The sequence below is a fragment of the Vombatus ursinus genome, unplaced genomic scaffold (assembly GCF_900497805.2).
Source record: "Vombatus ursinus unplaced genomic scaffold, bare-nosed wombat genome assembly UNPS02014772.1, whole genome shotgun sequence".
Lineage (NCBI taxonomy): Eukaryota > Metazoa > Chordata > Mammalia > Diprotodontia > Vombatidae > Vombatus > Vombatus ursinus.
The window spans coordinates 3,858,744-3,872,107 of NW_020954550.1; the positions used below are offsets into that span (position 1 = coordinate 3,858,744).

General features: G+C 38.0%; 1 long non-coding RNA gene across 2 annotated transcripts in view; it reads right to left on the reverse strand.

The window, feature by feature from the left end:
- LOC114044159 overlaps positions 1 to 13,364 on the reverse strand; it is a 189,917-nt gene that overhangs the window by 56,012 nt on the left and 120,541 nt on the right. Inside the window, exon 5 of one of the 2 annotated variants that reach the window (XR_003569181.1) lies at positions 11,701 to 12,177. The exons of the other annotated variant lie outside the window; for it this stretch is intronic. This is a non-coding gene — a long non-coding RNA (uncharacterized LOC114044159). Of the gene's footprint in view, positions 1 to 11,700; positions 12,178 to 13,364 lie in introns of those variants that run through there. 2 annotated transcript variants of the gene reach the window in all.

A 13,364-nucleotide genomic window follows, 5' to 3' on the forward strand; every position in this document is an offset into this window, starting at 1 on the left:
TTGGCACCTTCTCTTCAACTCATATAATCTTAAAAAGTTGCCTCACTGACAGGAGAAGTAACTGCCCAGGGTCACACAAGGAATACACGTCAAAGGGAGGATTTGAACTCATGGCTTCAAGACTGGCTCCACTAGTACCACTCTGCACCTATCTGCTTGCTTACTTGCTTGGTGACTCCACTTTTCATCTACAACCTTCTGCTTGGTTTCCACGCCAAGGAAGATCATGCCTATCCCGGGGTAAGCTGATTACATGAAATTTCATTACCATGCTGCCTAACTCAGCTTTTGACACTCAGTACCTTCGCAACTCCCTCCATTGCCTCTGATTGGAGGACACAGCAATAAACTCCTTCCAAAGCCTTCCTTTATAGAGGGCTCAAAATTTTCAAACCTTTCCAAATAACTCTCCATTTTCCATCAGCACCTCTGGTTGGTTATGACTTCAGGAAACAAGATGCCCTACATCTACCCCACCTCCTCCTCACAGCTTTTCTGCTTCCTTTTCTGTGTTGTCTTCCCTTATGAGACTGTAAGCTCCTTGAGGGCAGGAACCGTCAGGGACAGTAGTAGCTCATTTGGCCTCCATGTTACCCTGTTAGCTCACACTCAAGTTTTCATAGGAACTGCTCCAGTCCGGCTCCACCTCTCCCATTCTTTACTTCTGAGAGATTGATACATAAATATATTTTGTTTTCCAAAGTGAGATTATTGGAACAAATGTGTAACAGAGTGGAATGAATTTCCCAAGATCAAACGTGGCACCGGAAATTCAGCATAAGGAAAGAGAACAGAGAAAAGAAACCAAGGAAGGAAGGCTCAGAAGAAAGGCCTGCTAGCAGAATTGGATGCATCTTTTTTGCTTTCCCTAGGAATTCCCCAACTTCATAAAGATGGCTCTGCTTTGTGGGCCACAGATTTCCGTTAGAAATTGTTTTTCTTCCAGATCTGAGTGCATGGAAAAAAAATTTAATTTCCTTGTTGATGTTATGACTGCAGGCTGATTAGTGTTAAGGAAAAAATAAATCCTGCAAGAAGCCATGCAAATGCAATCTCTCATCTTGCCAAAAATCAGTTACAGACACATTGTCAGTGTTTATTCCTAACCAAAAATCAGGGACCACAGTCTGCACAGGTATGTGGTGCCTGGAAAAGAAGAAATCGAAATCTTCCCTATTTCCCTGGTTCCCTTTATCCTCCACCTCAGAAGACATTTGAGCTCCTGTCACCTTTTAAATTTTCTGAAATGCCTGTAAAATATTGGCAAAGTTTAAACTCATTCCCCTAGCAACATCTCTTTGTGCTTTGAAGTGTCTCAAGCAGACAGATGAGGCAATTAGCTATAAAACTGTGAAAGGCAACCAGAAAAGCATAACGAGGCCTAGATTAGTGGGAATAGTGAATGAATCAAATTTGCATGGCATATTTCCATTGGCCTGGAACCAATTACCATATTTTACATAATTTTAACTTTGAATAGTGCAAATTAGAACACTTGAGAAACGTATTCACACTAATCGAGACCAACCTGTAGCTTAATCAGCAGAGAGCGGGGTGGAGCCTGTAGGAAGGCCCAAGATTCAGGTTTACTAATTGATTACATTAAGTAAAATACTGAAAAACCTTTTGTTGTCATATTCAAAATCAGTGTGACAGCCTCAGGAAGAGACCAGAACTACATCTAATTTCTGGGAAGAAATATGCTCCATGTGATGTAGAAAATAATTCAGTGTGTTTCATTTGCTGCTTTCAACTCTCCCAAGCATTAAATTTCCTTTAAGATATATCAGCTCATTTTCAATAAACATTAAAAATAAATTATGTTCACAGAACATCATGGTGCCTCAGAACTGAAAGGAATCTCAGTGAACATAACTATCATACCTGACCAAAAATCCCCTTGGCAACACTCCCTGACAAATGACTAATCAGCTCTTTCCTGAAGACCTCTAGTGACACTCTGTATCCTAAAACAGACCATTCTACTTCTGGATAGTTCTAATTAGTAGAAAGGCTTTTTTCATACAAGGTGTTCAATAGCTTAAAACTGTACTAGGAAGTTTTTTATTCTTTTTTTCTTTAATACTATCTTGGCTGAATGCTCTCCAACTTATCAATATCCTCAAATGAATGAATAAACAAAAAAGCACTTACTAACTACTTACTATGTGTCAAGCACCATGCTAAGTGCTGGGGATACAAATGGAATTAGGAGACAGTTCTTACTCTCAAGGTACTTACACTCCAATTGGGGGAAATTATATATAAAAGAAAATTCAGCTGCAGAACATTTGAAAAAGCCCAGAAGTCCTAAGTATTTAGTGTTGATGTGGATGGCAAGGCCCAAAAGTCCTTAAGTCACATTAGAAGATTAGATGACAGTGATGGCAGAGTTCTGGAGCCCTGAAGGTCCTTAGGAAGCAGTGGCAGGGCAGATGGAAAGGCCTGGTTGTCCTTCATCTCACCAGAAGGAACAGAGTAGGTGATTCCCATCTCATTTAAGCTGTTGATTTTTCAACATGAGAATAAGATTTTATATTTATTTAATTCCATTAAAATAATTTTATAGATCTATCCAATGTTCTAATCTCTTGAGATTTATTTATTTATTTTTTGGGGGGATCCCAATTCATCTATTATGTGAGTCATCCTTAGCTTCAAATGATCTATAATTTTGGTAAGCTTATAACCTACGGAAAAGGAAATGGAAAACCACTCTGGTATCTTTGCCAAGAAAACCTCAAATGGGGTCACTAGGAATCAGACACAACTGAAAACTATTGAACACCATCACAATAATCTATGTTGTTATACAACTCAACGATTTAAAGAAGTAGGGTTGAACACATATCCCTAAAACACAGATCTAGAGACTTCCTTTCACAATGACTTCAAATCATCAATGGTGACTCTTTGGATTTGACCCTTCAACAACTTCTGAATTATACCTATATTAACATCTAGCTCACATTTCCCCATTTTTTCAATAAGGATATCCTGAAGGACTCCATCAAATGCTTTGCTGAAATCTAGGTAGACTGATCTACTCTACTATTCTACCAATCTAGTAACCATGTCACCAAAAAAGGGCCAGTTTGCTAGTTTAATAATGCCTTCTAATTCTCGAGTCAGTGCAACTATATTTCCATTTTCAAAACCTTCATTGTGACTTCTACCCCCTCCAATCATTTATAATATTTTGATTTCAGTTATAAGAATAGCCTTTATAACACTATCCTTATCAACACAATTTCATCATGACTTCATTAATAAATTATAACCCACTCAATCATTGTGAAAATACATCATAATATTGCTTAGCCAATCAGTCAAATTGCAAATTTTATCATTGTGCCTGCGGAATTAACTGCCCCCTCTAATACTGTTTCACCTAACATTAAGTTTTCAGTGATCCATTTAATTCACATTAGGTAAAATGTTCCTATATAAGTTCTGAGAATGAGTTGAAAAACTAAGTATGATCATTACAGTTTGTCTGTGGCTTTTTAAAACATTTAATTTAATTTTTTTGTTTGTTTCTTCATCACCTAGCGTGGTATTTAACACAAAGTAAACACTTAATAATTTTTTGTTCAATGAATTGTTGAATTATCATGTCCTGATTTTATCATCCAAAACACTGATAGTTCATTCCATCTGTAAATTTGATGTTTGTTTTAAAGGGCCATATAATCGATTGATCAGTAAGCATTTATTAAGTACCTGCAAGGTTCCAAGCATTGTGCTTGGTGAAAGAAGAAAGTGAAATAGTCACTGCTCTCAAGGAGTTTATATTCTAATGGGAGAGAAAATGTAAGTGCCATGAGGGCGGCGATTGCTTTTTTTTTTTTTTTTGTATCCCCAGAGCCCAGCACAGTGTGTGGCACAAAATAGACACTTAATAAATGATTATAGGATTGAAAGTCTTTGATAAAAATATGGAACGTAATAGCTTAGGGCAGGGTCTGGTGGACTGTAATAAATATCTTTCAAAAGATTCATACTGATGCATTAATCAACACTATTTGGATTTAACCAGTTCCAGGTTCACATAACTTGGGTTGTCATGTAGCTCGCACTTCTCCATATTGGATGTTCTGGTTGTTGAGTCGTTTCAGTTGTGTCTGACTCTTTGTGATGCCACTTGAGGTTTTCTTGGTAAAGATGCTGGAGAGGCTTTCCATTTTCTTCTCCATCTCATTTTACAGATGAGAAAACTGAGGCAGACAGGGTTAAGTGACTTGCCCAGGGGCACACATCTAGGAAGTGACTGAGGCCAGATTTGAACTCATGAAGATGAGTCTTCCTGATTCCAAGCCCAGGGCTCTATCAACTGTGCCACCTAGCTGCCCCTCCATTTTGTTCACAAGGATGTAATTGGAAGCTTTTGCAAAAAGTCTTGCTGAAATCTAGGTATGCTATGTCTACTATACTGCCTTTATCTACCAGTCTACTAACTCTTATTAAAAAAGGAAATCAGGGGCAGCTAGGTGGCTCAGTGGATAGAGCACTGGGCTTGGAATCAGGAGGACCTGAGTTCAAATCTGGCCTCAGACCAAACACTCGACACTTACTAGCTGTGTGACTCTGGGCAAGTCACTTAACCCCAATTGCCTCACCAAAAAAAAAAAAAAAAAAGAAGGAAATCAGGTTAGCCTGGTGTGACTTGTTCTTACTGAATCCATGCTGGCTCCTAATCATCACTGCTTCCCTTTTTAGATACTCACAGGTCATATATCAGGATTTTCAGTGGCCTGCGAAAAATATAGAGGAAAACATTGTGGACCACCTGAAATCCTTTGGTGTGCCCACTGGCTGCTTATGGCCCATAGGCCAGTTCAACATTCTGTTGTAGAATTTTGCCTGATATCACATCAGGTTCACTAGTCTGTGATTTGCAGAATCTACCTCCTTCTACCTATCTTTTAAAAATCAGGCCTTTGTTAATCTCTGGCATTCTCCATGGCATAATCTCAAAAATCAACACCAGCAACTCAATGATAATTATCTGGATTGTTTGTTTGTTTTTTCGATGTTCTAGGATGTGACTGGTCTAGGCCAAAAGATTTAAATTCATTTAGGATTACTCAGTCAACAAACATTTATTAAGTACCTACTATGTGCCAGGCACAGTGCTAAACGCTGGGGAAACAAAGTCTCAAGACAGTCTCTGTTCTTGAGGCGCTCATAATAATGGGGTACTCCCTAGGAGTTTATCTCTTCTCCTTTCTTTGGTTCCATCGCAGCCATGTTTATTCTATTGTTTCCAGTCTGAGGGTTATTTTCCTTGATGGAAAAGATAGAAATAAAATAGCAATTGAATAGTCTTCCTGTCTTTTATTAACATAGTCTGTCCCCAGGCAAGGTCTGCCCCTTTCGTATCCTTCTTCTTGCCCTGAATTTTGATATTCTAATGGATTCCTGATATCATAAGTGTGGATACACTTTCCATCAGTGCAGATCATAATACACCTACATCTTTTCATTCTGTGGGATTTTTGTGAATATCCCTTTCATAAAGCCTCTGTAGAGGACTCTCCAATGTGCTAACGGCCTTCCTCAACATCTTTTAGCATTCTGAGGGTACCAGTGGAGTCCCTGAGTTGTCCATATGGTATTTCTTCACTATTCAATTCAACGCAACAAACATTTGTTGAGCACCTGGAATGTGCGAGTGCCTAGTTCCTGTGGACAAATAATGCAATAGCTCCTGCCCTCAGGATGCTTTCATTCTATTCAGTCTTTGTGACATGCATGGCCCATCTTCTCTAACATCTACCTTGTCCATGTTTTTAAACTAACTCTTGTGCACAAGTCACAGGATTACATATTTAGGGCTAGGAGGGCTCTTAGAGGTCTTCTAGTCCAACCCCCTCATTTTGCAGATGAGGAAACAGGGCCAGAGACAAAGTGGTTAAGACAATGTAAGTGACAGAATTAAGATGTGATCCCAGGTCCTCTGAGTTTACTGTACCATACTGCCTCCCTGTCACTTGCCCTGAACACAGTAAGAAAAATCCTCTTTTTTGTCGATCTTAGTATTTTTCATAAGTCTCGATTTGTCTCTCCCGGGCACTCTTCATACAAGTCCATGTCTCTACTTTGTCCTAACTGTTTCTTGTGCGTGTATTTTGAAAATCTAAGTCCATTAGGGGGTGTTCATTGAGTGAAATTAGTTTCCTTCGTGTTTCATAATTATAAAATCAGAATTTTGCTTTCAGAGTCTCCCATCCTCCTTGAATTATTTTCTCTCTTCGAATCTTTGTGTGATAATAATCATCTTTTCTCTGAACTCTTTGAAACTTGCTCTCCTAAAGTCTAAGCTACATAGGTGACCATGGACGAGTACTGAAACCTGAAGGATGATGGAGTAACTTTTCCCCAATATTCCTATGGCTTCCACTTCACCTATCAAGTCCTCCTTTTTGGTCAGAGCCAAGTCCAAAGTACTAACAGTTTTGGATCATCCTATATTTAGAGATGAAACTGTAATAACAGCTGTTTACCCTTAGTGGAATATGATGTCCAACAAACACCTGAACTGATTTAAGTTCCTCATTACTACTAGATCTTGCCTCTTGGGTAATTTTGTGGCTTCTCTCAAGAACTCATGACCTACTTCTCTCTGTTTTAGTCATCTGTCGTGCATTTCCACAATAGAATCACTGTTCTTTTTTTTTCCTTTCTTTTTATCCCTACCAAATGTCCTCAAATGGGTCAAACTCCAATAGACCTTTCTAGTATGGCAGGGGAAGCCTCTGAAATAGGATAAAATCCCACTTATACAGGTAATCTGACATCCCAAGCACAGGAATAATAACTTACAGGTTATCTCATCAATAATAAAAGTTATAGATTGTTTGATCAAAGCTAAAAAGCAGTGCTGATGGACAAGGGTGACTGAAAGACTGATGACACTATTGGGGATTCTTTCCAGAATCTCCACATTAAACATTTTTTTTTTTTTGCTTTGAAATGTAAAGACCCACAGGTCATCATTATATCCAAAGGAGATCTGAGAAAATATATAGATTTCAGCAAATAGATACTGCCACAGTTATCTCTAACTGGATGTCCCATAGGCATCTCAACATGTCCAAAACAGAACTCATTATCTTTCCCTCAAACAAAATTTTTCCCCTCTTAAATTCCCTATTACTATAGAGGGCATCGCCATCTTTCCAGCTACCATGGGTCACAATCCAAGTGTCATCCTCCATTTTCAATCATTCATTGAACATATCCATTCAGTCTGTTGCCAAATATTGTCGAACAAGATGCCTTTGACTCCTGGTTATAAGGAACCTTGCCTCCTCACCACCCAGTGTAGAGTTACTAAAGAGCAACTATTCTCACAGATAAAGTCTTCGTGTTTGAACCATGCTCTCCACGGAATGCCACATGAGAGCCTTAACTAGGATATGATAATGAGACACTTGCCTCAGGCATGCAAAACTGAAAGAAGCAGAACAATATTTAAAATAAATGTTTACAAACAGTATGAAATGTAAATTCATAGTTTTATGGTGAATCCTCCTTTTTTTTTTTTAGTGAGACAATTGGGGTTAAGTGACTTGCCCAAGGTCACACAGCTAGTATGTGTCAAGTGTTTGATCTGAGGCTGGATTTGAACTCATGTCCTCCTGACTTCAGGGCCGGTGCTCTATCCACTACACCACCTAGCTACCCCGTGAATCCTCTTTTTATGCTGTACTGTGTACATGAAAATGTTCTTTTTTTGGTCTTCATGTATGTAAGTTCAAAATGAATTTTTGAAAAACAAAATAAATAAAATAGATGTTACATATTTCAAATGTGCTAAGTCATTAGGAAAGGAGGTGCACTTGCTGTTCTTGACTTGGGTGCAAAATTAGCTAGTTTACAGTGATATTCCATATTACATGGTCCATCTAATACAGAGGTTCTTAATCTTTTTTGTTTCATGGACCCCTCTGGCAATCTGGTGAAGCCTATGGACCCCTTCACAGAAAAAAGGCATAAAAGACATAGGAATTGAAAGAAAACCAATTATATTGAAATACAGTTAGCAAAATGTTAAAAAAATGTTTATGGACCCTAGGTTAAGAAGCCCCTGGTTTAATGGAAATAGCACTTGAATTAGAGATTGAGGACTGCCTCTGATGCTTATTAAATGTATAATTTTAGGCAAATCACTTAACTTTTCTGAAACTCAGTGTTTTGAATCTGGGAAACTGGAATATTAATACTGTGGACTACCTACATCACAGAAATGTTGTGAGGAAAGCATTTTGTAAAACTCTATTGCATTTTATGACAGAAAGCCATGAAGATGATGATGATGATGATGATGATGATGATGATGATGATGATGGTGATGATGATGGTGATGATGATGATTACAGCATCTGGTGGTCAAGACTTGCCAATCCTCATGTTGTAAACTTGTATTTCTTCTTAGATCAATTTCTTCTTTGGATTCTGGTTCAAGTAAGACAAGTCTGGCATCTGGTTCCTCATGGGAGAATACACACCTTTTATAAATCTGTTCTTTTTTGGGGGGAGGGAGGTCATCTCTTGATGAAATACATTTTGGTGAGGTTGGAAAGATCCAGAGACAGGTCTTGACCTAGTCAATTTACAAGGTATTGGCAACTGCTAATAAGATAATGACTTCAGACCATAGTCCATAGATTCCTATTTAAGACTGTTTTCTGATTGGTCTGTTCCCCTCCCAATCAGCTTTTCAGGGCCTAGCACTAATTAAGCTACAATTTCAACATAATAAGAAGTAAATCACTTATAAAATTACTTTTTCACTAGTAATTGAGGAAAAAGAATAAGAATGGATAATTGGAATCTTATTCATTCCAAATCTTTAGCTACTGGTTTTAGCTTTCTCCCACAACAAATTTTTTGCCAAAACTGTCAAGTATTTAAGGGAGGATCTGAAATTCACTTACTTTGCCTTTAAGGACTGCAGATAATCAGACCTGGTATAATCAGGAGTCAAACTCAAAATTTTATTGTTTTTTAGCTCACAGTTTGACTTTGTGGGGTTTTTTTTCCAGACATTCATCCCGTGAGCCTAAGGAGAAAATTTGACTGACAAAGCATCTAAGAAGGGGAACTGAAAATGAGGATGTGGAAATTTCAAAGAGCAGAGATCTGGGAGTGAGAAATAGAGAAAAATTAACTGGCTTATTTCAGTCATTTATGTTGGATCTCTGAAGTATATTTTCAGTCATATTTTTTCAAGCATTAGTCTTCATTACATAAATTTGATGACCTAAGCAATGAGTTAATGACAGGAAATGTCCATTTCCTAGCAAACACAAGTAGGCTATGTGTATAGAACTTTGATTAAAGTTAGTCACATTTTCCAAGAGCATTTGAGCTTTCCAAGTCCTCTTTAACATTTTTTCACAGTTTGTACTCAAAGAGTTGAATGATCCAAAAAGGGAAAATCCTTTTTATGCTAACTTTCCATTGCACAGAAAAAGAAAATCATGGAAGCAATTCCTTCTGGTGTTTGAAATCACCAAAAGGGATAAATTATGTTAAACAAGTGTTCCTCACAAGGAGGCAAGCTTCAGTAAGGAAATTCTTGATATAATTTTACAGAGCAGGAAAGTTTTCCATAGGGTAAGGCCTCAATACTTTCAGATCTATTCCCTGACAGAGTAGAAAGATTGTGGAATCTGGAGAGGGGGACCTGGGACCACCTTCCAGACCTTCTTGGCTGTGAGACTGTAGAAAAGTCCCAACCTCCATGAACTTTAGTTTCCCCATCTGTAAAATGTACACCTCCAGAATTAAGTGTACTTGTACTACCTACCTTATAGGGCTGTTATGAGAAAATCTTCAAGTGAAAATTTGAGTTGTTATGGTTATTCCCTTATTTTAGAATTACTTTTGTCTGACATAGGGATAGAAAAAGCTGGGGGAGGGGTTGTATGTGAATACATCTAAATTTATAAATTGTGTATACCCTGAAGGCAACCATTAATAAAGAACCCTCCAAAATGTTGAATGTATTGAACTAGGGATAGGTATTTGGATCTTTCAGGTCACTGTTATAGGGAATTCCTCAGTGAGGAAATGCCTTCTTCCAATATAGGTTGAACCAAGAGTCTTAGAGATTCACCTATGAGCACTGAAAGGTTCAATGACTTTCCTATGGTCATGAGCTGTGATTGAAGGTCTCTATCCATACGCCAAGCTACCTTTCATGTCAACATAAGAATAAGTAATACCTTCTTCCCCCTATGGAAAAATTTGTCAAAGCTGACCAAACCAAAGAGTAATTTCGAGGTAAGCTTGATGAAATTATCAAGGCAAGGGATCTAGGTCATGAAAAGGGAAGAGGGGAAGGGAGTAAGCATTTGGATAGTGCCAGGCACTGTGCTTTTAAAAATATTATTTAATTTGATCCTTATAACAACCCAGGGAGGTAGGTGTTGTTATTATCCTTATCTGATGGCTGAGGAAACTGAGGCAGATGGAGGTTAAGTGACTTGCCCAAAGTTACACAACTAGTAAGTATCTGAGGTTGGATTTGAAATGGGATCTTCCTGATGCCAAGCCCAGAACTTTATCCATTAGGCCAACCATAGCTAGAATATCTCCTGGAGTGGATATTTACTTATGGTTTTTGAACAGAAGGAATACCAGAGGAATTAATGTTTAATTGTTGGAATCATCAAAAATAGACATTTTGGTAGGCTTGAAATTCTTTTTCCTCCTTATTTTTGCTCCCAAAACTATCAAATTTCAGATCATCAAAGTGGCAATTTTGAAACAGGAAGTATACCCTCATATCAGAATTCTGTGCCTGGACACAGCACCATGACCTAACACCAACTTTAGTACAGGAAAAACCAGTGCCAGAAGCAATATTGCCAAGAGAATTTCCCTCACAGTTCAGTAGTCTCTTTCCTTGGGGTAAGGAAATTATTACAAGAACCCATTTTCCCTCTGGAGAAAGCTACTTAAAGTCAGAGAAACCATAGCATTGTCAGGTCCACTGACAGGCCCACTGACCTTCAGGATGTTGTCCCATCTTTCTCAGTGACTTTGGCCCCTGATTCCATTTTCTTTTCCATCCCATCCTGGTCACCATTCTCATGGAGCCTACAATAGCCGTGTTGATCACAGTGCCTTGAATGTTCTTACTCCTATAAACTCCACCTTCATTTTCCTTCAGCTACCCACTAGTATAGTCACAACCTAAATCTTGCCATCTCTTGAAATTGTCCTTCATCCAAGACCTTAAACTCTGAAATTCTCTACTATAACTATCACCTCCAGACCCTCTACTTCCCCTTACTCTTCCCATATCTGCTCTTTGCCTTCTTTGGGAGCCTTTGGTCTCTTGAAGTCTCTATATTCGCTCACAGTCCATCAAGTCTATCCTGGTCTCACTTTGCTCTCTAGACCCGACCATTTCAAGGACATTATCTCCTCCACCCTTGAATTTCTTTCCCCTTTGAGTTTCCACCTTTCCTCCTCTATTAGTCCTCAACCATAGGCAGCTCTTACAATCTGTTTTTCAGTACCCACCCCTATCTGGTTAAATGCTAAGTCATGTGTGGCTGGGTCTACTATAGACATACGCTATCGCAATGAATAAAAAACCCCAAGAGACTAGAGTTTCTGGGTAATTAATAATCAATTTATTAATTAGACTAGATAATAATCAATAAAATTGATGGTCAGTGATTTCTCTCAGAAAACCAAATACAAAAACATGGGGAACCTGAAAGCCTTAAATATTTTTTTTAAAGGGAATGCCCCTGACAAGTGGAAATCAACCCTAATGGTTGGACATTTAATGAGGAGGTGGGCTAAAAAGTCTTCAGCCCCTCCTGCTGAGAATGTGGCTTGATCATAAGACTCAGCCTCCTCCAGCAATCTGGACAGAGGAATCCGTCTCCATCCAGACCACTCTAGTTAGTTTTCTCCTTTATGAACTGGGTCACCCTAAACTCCAATGGAGGGCATAAGGACAGGGGCTTATTTCCTTGAATCAAGAATTCCCCCAGAATGGATTCTGTTTACACTCTAAACAGAAATAAGGTCTCCAAGTTGAGTAGGGTCCCACTTAAGATCCAGGTGCATATTCCTCAAGGATTAGGGCAATCTCATCAGTCAGGCAAGTCCTTCAGAGATTGATTTTTTTTTTTACAAGGGCTAGGCCTGAAATGAGGAAATAAAAGGACAAAAGCCATAATCCTAATTTAATAATTGGTTATTAATATAATATCAAAATAATAATTTCCCTCACCATATAAGATCAACTGGGCCCTTACTGCTATCCAGGAATAGTATTACTTATCTTTTTATTACATTCTCTTTTCTCCAATCTTAGAATAGATTGTCCCACCCTCCCTTACTGGTCAACCTTTGTCTGCTTAAGTCCTTTCCTTGCATGGCCCAACTTGGGTACCACCTCATCTGTGAAGCACTGTCTTACTTGTCTCCCAAATGAAAAATGATCCATTCTTCCTCAGATTTCTAAGGAATAATTTGCCTGGACCTCTCCTTTGTAATTATCACATTCTCTCTTTCATTTTAGTTTTTTTTGCATCGATTTCTCACCATTCCCCCACCCCATTATATTGTAAGCTCAGCAAGGGCAAGGTCTTTGTATCCCCCATTATCCTCTTATCTCCAATGTCTAGTATAGTAGCACTTAAATGTAATGAATCTAATGACACGTAGATATTCCTTTGGCAAACATATCAATTCTACTGCCGAATGTGAATAGCAATTGGAATAATGTATTTTCTTCCAGAGCACCCATTCAAACCGATAGGTGTCAAAGATAAAATGGCCTAGGGTCAGAGAATAAGCCTATGAACACAAAAGATCTATGAGTTAGAGAGTGCATACACACACACATACTCACACATTCTCAGAGTAAGGTAAGTACAGGTGTGCCTTGCTCTAAGAAAAAACTATGCTTGAATTTTAAAAAAAATTATTTTTCTTGCTTTTTTTTGCAACACAGCTAATTCAGAAATATGTTTAGCATGATTTCACATTTATAATTAATATCACATGGTTTGCCCTTTCAGTGGGTGGGGAAAAAAGCAGAAGGGGAATAATTTGGAACTCAAACTTTAAAAATATGATTGCTAAAAATAAAGAAATAATGCATTTTTAAAAAGGAAAAAAAACTGTGCTTAATATACAAAAAATTAAAAGGTGATTGATTATTCATATAACAAAAGGCTTTGTTGCACCATTCTTTTATATCTAGGGTGATATTCATAACCCTTACCCTAATTAAATTGGTGATATTTAAAATTTCATCTCTCTACATTGATTAAAATTCTTAATTATGCTTAAAATATGACTCAATTAAAAAAAGGTGGTCAATA